The sequence below is a fragment of the Poromitra crassiceps genome (assembly GCF_964638095.1).
Source record: "Poromitra crassiceps genome assembly, chromosome: 1".
Taxonomy (NCBI): Eukaryota; Metazoa; Chordata; class Actinopteri; order Beryciformes; family Melamphaidae; genus Poromitra; species Poromitra crassiceps.
Window position 1 is genome coordinate 128,479,911 of NC_139623.1, and position 9,651 is coordinate 128,489,561.

A 9,651-nucleotide genomic window follows, 5' to 3' on the forward strand; every position below is an offset into this window, starting at 1 on the left:
GTATCGTATCGTATGAGAAGAAGCGGCTGGCTACCATGTCTCGGAGGAAGCATGGAGCCAGTTTCGGCTCTCCCCAGATCGGCAGAGGGTGGAGTAGCAACCAGGATAAATAAATTAAATTAGCACTAATGGGGGATAAAAATGGGATAAAAAATCGGGGAAAAAAAAAAAAAAAAAAACTTCCTTCCAGGCTGCTCCTGACAAAACGCTCCTCATCTGCTCCTCAACTATTCTGAGTCCGACGTGCGGATATTATTATAAACCATGAAATGTTGTGAATTTATTCAGGTGAGCTCAGCATAATGTTAATGGATTTCCCTCTGCTCTCTGAGCTGATCACACCAGGCCAGACATAAAACCACTGAAAAATCCTCCTATTTTAGGATGAAAAAAATGGCTGTCACCTAAAGGTGACTAGTTTACATAAAGTGACTAACGTTATACTAACAAACACCTTCCACTGCAGCGTTGAGAATCCTAATATGACGTGCGCTCAGGCCCGTAGCTACCATTGAGCACACCGAGGTCATGGCCTCGGTATTTCCCACCCGGGGTTATTTTTTGAAAAAGAACCACGGCCCCCAGATATATTCATCTGTTCATCTGATGTTTTAATGTGACAGTTGATCAGAAATGCAACAATTTGCTTCCTCTCTGTGTGCTATAGAAGGAAGAGAGATAACTCACCACAACATTCAGATTTTGCATTGAGGCTAGACTTTGGGGACAGTTCTATTGAAGTGAATGGGTAATTAACTCCCCTGTAAGTGATGTTTGTGTAGATGGGCCATTGTATTTAATTGAGCAGTATTCTGCCATGTGACCATATGCAGAATATACATTATATTATATGGGGAGACATTTATTTTCTGTATCATTTTAAAGCAACAGCACAGTAATCTAACATGATGTCTGTAGTTCTTTATAGATCTAGCCTCTTAATTTTGCTCTGAAAGTGCACCAGATTGAAGCATTTTACTTTAAAATGGACAACATTTTCTATCTGGGCCCCCCAATGACCCCCCAATGACCTCGGTATTTTTCAAACCCTGGCTACAGGACTGCGTGCGCTCCGGCTGTATGTACCGGTACATCCATGTGATAGGCGGAGCCAACTTCACTTTCAATGCAGTCGAGAGCCACGTCACGTTCACGTTAGTATCTGTGACTGCTGCTCATTAACATTATAAACAAATTAAACAGCTTGGATTCACTTTAACACTTGTAACATTACTCACTGGGTTGGAAATAAGTGTACGAAGTTTCATGTTTACAACAGCTCCGCAGACCACAGCTCACCGTCTGTGTGGCTAGTGGCTACTGGCTGGTTGTTGGGTGAATTTGTTTGTGCTCACGGCGCATGCCTGTGTAAGTTCCCCGTGTTAAAAACAGTGTTGGCCCGAAGGACCCCGAAGGACCCCGCCCAGCCACGAAACTAGAGACTGTTTCATGAAACTACACCACACGTTAGATATTATGGAGAGAGAAAGAGAGAGGAGAGGAGGGAAAAAACAATAACAACAAAGCGTTGATTGCTGATTTGAGCGTCGATTACCATGGCAATGATTGAAGCTTCGAATCATCAATTTTTGGGGGTCTGCCCTAGTGACAAGTTGTGTAGTGTGTGGTCCCACGTCTGAGGCAGTGGTTAAGTGTGTGAGTGACCCCAAATTTTTAGGTCATCCTAGACACATCTGCAGGAACCAGTCGGTTAGTGCATACTCCCAGTCTTTTCATAATCTGTTAAAGATGTTGAAGGTTGTCTAGTTTATCCTAGGCTTTACTGTGAAACCCAAATGGCACTCTGCTTTGAAGGTATTTATCCGGTGCCGCATCTATGTGCCGACAGGCCGCAGTGCTGACAGGCAACAATGCCGATAGCCCACAAGCAGAACCAGCTCATGAGCGAGGCGGCGTGCAACGTGGACCGGCTGGAGCTAACCTCTCCTAGCCCCCACGCCAAACCTAACCTCCCCCCTTGCCTAAACCTAATCTCCCCCAGACCCTAACCCAAAACCTAACCTCTCCCACCCCCGATGCCTAAACCTAACCTCCCCGAGACCCTAACCTCTCCCATCCCCCACGCCTAAACCTAAGTTCGGCATTGCGGGTGGTCGGCATAGCGGGTGGACACCATTTATGCAAAGGAGAGATTTTTTATGTTTTGCGTTCTCCCGACTGGATTACATATAACTAAAGTTAGGTGGGTATATTGGTCTTTTGTGATTGGTTAGGAAAAATGCAATTCCCCTGAGGAATTCCCCTCATGGAAATTGCTCAAACAGGGGGCAATCCTAACCTGACGCTGCCAGATGGATGTAGGTTGGTTCACATTTGTTTCACAACCTAACATCCATCTGGGTTTGGCCAAGCTACCCTGCTGAAGAGGGCGGTCACTTTTTTCAAGCTACTTGGCAGGTGATTGGATGGACCGTCTGTCTGTCACCGTCTGGGCGTGCCAACGCCAACCAATCAGATCGACTTGCCTTCATGACGTAGCAGCGGCAGCGCCTGGAGAATTGTAAACAGCTAGGACTACAATTGCTAAATAGTTAGCATGGAGGTCGGAGATTTTTGCTGTTTTTGTAAGGTGAATATTGGGTGCAAACATTGACTATTCAATTTGCCAAAAGAAAGAAGAATAACTGCAGATGTCTGACTGAGGATGAAGTGCAGGTAGGCCATTTTGCACGTTAAATGTAAAGGATTGGATTAACTGATGTTACGCTAACGTTAGCAACATTTGCGAGTTAGCTTGGCACCAGCAATCCACAACTAGCTAGCAGCCACCCCGGCCTCCGGGCGGGCGCTGCCCGTGCTGGGGGCCCCTCTCCCGGCCGTGGACACCCAGGGCAGCCACTGCCCATGCGAGGGGCTCTTGGCGTGGGTGGTGGCTGTGCTGGGTGCCTGTGGCCGGGAGGGGGGCTCTTGGCATGGGTGGTGGCTGCCTGGAGGTTGGGGTGCTACGTCTGATGATTGATGATTAATGTTAACGTTAACAGCGATTAATTACTAACACATATCATTGTTAGTGAAGTTAATTCAATGCTGAGTCCTGGAATGAAATGAATGAAGTCGGCAATACCATGCTCTTGAACAGAATCATTTATTCAAGTACAGCAAATGGCATTTAACACACAGGGCCTGCAGTGCCCTGGAGAAGGACCAGTCAAAATGTCATTCTGCCTGCCAGACCAAAGAGACAGAGGCTTTATACCCTCATTACAAGTATTGAATATTCATTCTGTAACCTGACCATCTATTGCATTCCACGACCATAGGAGCCCCTTGAAACCTTGGGGTTGCCTTGAAACCTTTAACTAACTAACTAACTAGCAGCCAATAAATGGGTCCCCCTCCTATGTCTGGAGGATGCCTCGGCGCCAGCCTGGACAGCTTCTATCCTCATCAATCAAAACATCTTACTTCGAGATAACAAATAACATCTGGAAACTATCTTTGACCCACACTGGACCTCTCCTCGGCTGACCTCTAGGCTATGGTCAGTGTACTTGAGAGCAGAGGTCACTAACATCAAACCCACTCCATCTAAATGGCATGGCCACCTGGCTCTGCTCAGATTACTCAGAGCCGATGCCTCAGAATAGGGCACATTCCTGTATGGCCTGCAGTGGTCAAGAGTGCTCTCTGGCCTTTCTTCAGTCAAATGCTAAAAGAGTTTATTCAGAATTTAATATACTGTAACTATATTTCACATTCTCATTTCTCATATTTCATAATTAGTATGAAATATACCGCATTAGTTTCTTCAGGGAACTGATGACACGATATGACACCGAGTGACGGCTAACGTCATGGAGACGCAACGCTCTCTAGCCTCTATGATCATGGCAATAACATCAGCCAAATGCTTTGATACAAGCAATATAATGATTTAATGCTACTATTTAGCATTAAGGACTGGTGAATTTTAACATATCTGTCAGTGGAATGGTAGATGTTTACGCATGACTGCAGAATGTTATTTGTTTACTTTTGTGACAATAAACTAAACGGAGAAAAGACTGCCGTGTGGTGTTGTTGTTACTTGTTACATAATCTGCTGGTCTTGAGGCACGATTGGATAAAATTATAAGATGATGTAAATTCATAAAGATGTTGATGTCAGATGAATCTGCAAAAGGGAGCTGCCTGGAGCCCAGAGGATGTCAAGGTACCAAGGTATGCACACAGAAGAGGAAGAACACCCTTAGCAGCCTCCAAAAATCTTGTGAAAGCTTTAGGTTTATATTCATTGAAATGTGATATTTTTTACAATTCGGCACATATAGGTTAGTACAGTAAGTACACCATGTATTTGGATATAATCTCAAACTTTAAGAATGGTTCCTTGTTTATTTATTCCTGTATTGGCTCCCATGTCGTTTGTTTACCCCCTATCAAAAGTACAAGTGCAAAATCTTAAGCTATGTTCTATCGATAAACCAATTTCTCGAGTAACAGCTCCAAAATATCAGACATAAAGGACTACAATAATGCTTGTGAGAGCTATATTCACACTTCACAGTATAATTATGCAAGCGTCATACGGGGGAAAATATCAGATAAACTGATCTTTGCAGTTCTGTGTTGATTAGCTAATATTTCAGTGGCATTTTGATTAACGTTATGATTTATTTCTATTTGGAACAAAAATGATGGTTTAACAGATTACATGTTTACTGGGCAGTGGTGAGAAGGGCTTTGTGTTTGTGTGACTCTTGCGTGAATGGCTAACGGCTAGCCATTCACTAGCCTTACAGCTAGCTGATGGCTGCAAAGTTCTCCCAGCCTAGCAACGGTCTGAAGGCTATCTCCCCAAATTCTACAACAATGTCTTGTTTACTACTGTAACGTTCATAGTTGATAACGTTACAGCAATACAGTTACGGTTTCGTACTCACTGTAAGATCAAGTGTTTAACGTTTATGTTAGCTTATTGTTTTGAATAGAATGTTTGACCAGCCCACTGGAGCTAGCCTCGGTAGCCGCCGCCATGTTGAATAGTGAAAGAACTACAACGCACAGGCGCTTCTCGGTGGCATCACACCCGGTCTCGCCTAAAGCCTGCCCGTAGCTCACGCTGATTGGGTTGCCTGGGCGCGGGCCGGTTTAAACTCCAATCTTGAGCCAGGGTCAGATGGAGGTGGGATTGTGAATTTGTGGAACAATGCCGCCCCCATCTGGCGGAGTCAGGTTAGGGCAATCCCAGAGAAGATGGAAATGCGTAACGAGTTGACAATTCAGTCTGATATCAGGGTTACTCACTCAATCCCTATTCAATTAGTCTGAATATTAAAGTGGGTTAACTGTTTCCATGCTATATGTAATCATCTAATTGGAGAGTGGAGAATGGTTTAATTCAATTAACTCATTGAGTGCCAGCCACTTTTGGAGAACGGACGCTCCCAGTGCCAGAGTTTCAGAGCGTTTTCAGTGATTTCTCGAGGCCCACAGAATATTGTGTGATATTACTATGTAAACACTGAACACGCACAAAGAACGATGAGACTCTATTCTATCATCTGCAAAAAAAAGTTTATTGATCCCATTTTCCGTTCTTTAGTTATGAGCCGGAGAAGATAGCTTGATTCATCCAAAAACAGCAATTTTTTTCTAGAAGCTGAGATAATTGGCCTTTTGTGAAATTAATCATTTCAAGCACATCACTGACTCTGAAGCTAATCTTTTCTAATGTAGTCACACCTCAAAAATAATTTCCTTCAATAAAACAGTTTAGGCCAGGGAATTTTGTTTGGCAGAATAATATTTTTAGCTACAACCAGCAGCGCTGGCCCCTGCGTGCGCTGCTGGTTGCAGCTTCTTGCTGGTTTTGATTTGCTGCTGGTGGGTATCGGATATTCTGGCTTGCGTTTGTCAATCCTGTCCTGCTGCCTGGGTCTGTCTGGGTGTTGCGTGCTGCTCTGCGTGCCCCCCCCCCCCCCCCCCCCCCCCCGCCCCGCCCCGCCTCGCCTCGCCTCAACTGCACACTCCTCCTCCTGTCTGTGGTGGCTCTCTGCTGAGTTTGCTGTGCGCACAGTGAAGGGTGCGGAACAGCCAGGCTTTTTTACAGCGTTCCGCGTGTGTTTGTCACCGGCAACGATGCTTCCAGTTGAGAATAATAACAACTCCACGGTGTGGATGTGCAGATGTGCTGTCGCAACCGACACGGAGCGGCTCAATTGTGGGAGCAGATTGGCTGCTGCAGGCACAGCTGCAGTAACGTGCTTCAGCATATCGATGCATACGGATGCGATGCGATTTCCGTTTCCATAACGACTTCTTCTTTGTTTTTTCCTTGCCTTTCTGTTATGTGGAGAGCACTGTCGCCACCTAAGGGTTCTGTAAAATAGGTTATAGACCTCCAATAGCTACAATAGTTGTACCAGAGATGTATCAGGGATTGATCCACGTCCCACCGTCAAAAAACGCAATTGACGACAACCGTCGTCATTGGCACTCTACGTCAGTATTTGAATTGACGACAGCTGTCGTCATTGGCATTCAATGAGTTAATATTACATTCACTATAAGTTAACGTAAAAAATAATATATAAGTATATTTCAATCATGAGGGACCAGTGGGTAAAATTTAACAAGCAAGCTTTATTCACAAATGGCATGGCAACTAATTCTAAGGCAAGGCATCTATGGCAAGGCAGCATGGCAACTAATTATTTGGCGTAATGACTCCGTGGTAAGATGCAAGACTCTTCTTGTGGTGAGAGGAGGGGGAGATTCTCTATCCTAGTCTGAGCAGATGCCAGGGGGACCCGCTGCAGTGGACGAAATTCCCGTGGAGATATTCGGCCCTTTTGGCCTGCCATACACCTCGGCCCTCCGAGCTGCTACACTCCTCTCGGGAGCGTGTATCTGCTTCCTCCCGTGCCCCGATTGCTCGTGCTCGGGCCTGGAGCGCCTCCCACTTCGGCCCTCGTGCAACTGCGAGTTCTTCCTCGTCCTCGTGTCACGTTCCTTCCTCGGGCGTGACCTCTTCCTCTGCTGCGGGCCCCGCTTGCGCGCTTTCGTCAACGAGAACCCCCGTCGGAGATGCGCTCTGGGCCTTGTCTGCGCTCAGGGCTGACGATTGGGAAGCCTGCTGCATTCCGGACCCCAGCTGGGATGTTCCGAGCGTTTCATCGTCCGTGCCAGATTCCCCGACCTCCTCTTGGAACTGTGCCTCGCGGTCCTCGTCTTCATAGGACATGGACATGCTGAGGGTGACGATCAAAGGTGAGTGGACCCGCGATCACGAATTGCTTGAAGCAGGATCAGAACAGCAACGGCAGGATGGGGCAGCGGATGGTGGAAGACTTGAAAGTAGCGAAACACAGCTTCAGAGGATGGGATACGATCCGCCCAGGTACAGCGACCATAGAGGTGAAGGATCAGCGGAAGAGGATGATGAGGCGCTGAGCATGGCTATATGTACTGCCACGTCATAGCCTCGGCAGTGATGTCAATATACCGACGTCATATTGACAGGGACATTATTGTATTGGCCATTGAGGATGGGGTGATGAGTCAGGAGACACACGTCATCACAGACGTCACACTAGGATTACGCTTGACTTAAGCTGAGAGCTGATGCCTATTGTGATGTGAGGTAACATGACTGGTCCTCATCTTGAAACTAGGTCGAGACCAACATGAATGAGTATTCTGTTTACAGGTTTTCCATTCTTCACTGCCTGTAGAAAACATTTTTGAAATTCGGCACTCCACCTTTGCAAAAATGTTTTCTTCACTCAGGTGGCAAGTGCCTGATAAAGAGAAATAATGGACTAAAAAAAAGGCAATGTATGGGAGAACTGTTTCCCTTCTACTTTCCACAGCATGAAACTCAATATGAAATGATATAAAACTCAAAAGTGCACCTCCCGGCTATGGCTCAAAAGATATCACAAAGGCACTGTTCTCTTCCTTTTTTCTCCATCACAGTATTTTCAGACTTTGATTAAACCCAGATCTTCACATCTTCCTTTAATGTTGTCTAGTCTGTCTTTGACGCCATTAATTTATGAAACGAATTACACTTAATTGGGCCCTATTATGCTAATATAGTTTTTTATTATTTCATTATGTGACTCCACCAGAGTAGCTTTGCATGACTCACAGTTCAAAAAACTCCTTATTTATGTATTCATACTCTCCCTTTATGCAGCTCCTCAGTTCAGCCTCTGTCTGACACTTTGTTTTAAAATGTGTGGATTTGTATTTGAAGGTAAGCAAGCCTGTAAAGAGTGAATCTGACATCACACCCTCCAGTCAGTTTTTCTTACCTGTTTCACGTTGATGTTCTATGAAAACGTACATGTGCACGTGCTGTAACAACGCACGTCACCATTTGTGCCAAAGAGCTTAGATTGATGAGAACCGAAGATTGTTCCACTCATGTTCCACTGCAACAGAATGACTGCATGCACTGTTCTAAAAGAAGCAGAGCAGCTTCTCAGCTTGTCTGCAGTATACTCTTTGTCTGCGATAAAACGGAAGTGGCGGCCATACTACAGTCATATCTCAGTGAAAAACATTATTTTAGAAGCCAAAATCTCACTCATTGTCAACAAACCAGCAAAATATCAAAGCTGATGGCCTTTATGGAAAGAGCATAACTCGAACTGGTTAAAAGTGACTATCGCAGCGTTTTGAGCCTGGTGAAGACTTAGTTAGCAAATGTAATGGCGAACGGCTAACACCTAGCTAACGGCAGATGGTATTTACTGTAAATATTGTATTTGTCTATGACACATCACTCATTAGACAACATAATGTCTGACGTCATCACCCGTTTTTACCTAAACCCAAAATAAGGTTATTTGTCAACAAAATACACTGGGGAACACTGTTGCTAATCAGCAGAGCAGGAAAAACACAGTAACACAAGAAATATCTTAAAAATGACAAAATACACTGGAGGGGGGCTTTAAGGCTGGTTCCATAGGATCCCATAGGTATGGTTTGAACAGTGGAGCAATTACCAATCAGCCAATCAGGGTCTATCTGGGTTTATCTCATCACACTTGATGAAGGCATGCTTAGCTACTGAAACGTTGGTTCTGTTAGTGTCTTAAACCTTTGCATCGAAGCTATACAAGGGTGCAGCTTCTTTTATCATTTTGAATCAGGGTCTATCTGACATCACGTACCCTTTGTTCTCGTTCAAATCTCGTAACCTCGTTTCCCATCTATTACAGTTTAATGGCTGTAGGAAATGGTTTTGAATTCCCATTTTATATTATGTGGGCCACAGTAATGCAAGTCAGGGCACACACAGCTGAACATGAACTCTAAGTGCTTATGTGGTCTCCATTTAGTGTCACATTGTACCTAATTTGTGTTGCAAATGCTCACACCTATGACCATGTGTGTGTTTATGTCAGGGAGAAAGAGCAGAAGAGAGAGATAGAGTGACTGTTTTTATGGATATGCTCCCTCTGTCAGAAAAGTCAGGTTGTCTGTATATGTGCACGGGTGTGCAATTGAGCGTGTGTGTGTGTGTGTGTGTGTGTGTGTGTGTGTGTGTGTGTATGTGTGTGTGTGTGTGTGTGTGTGTGTGTGTGTGTGTCTGTATGTGTGTGTGTGTGTGTGTGTGTGTGTGTGTGTGTGTGTGTGTGTGTGTGTGTGTGTGTGTGTGTGTGTGGATGTATG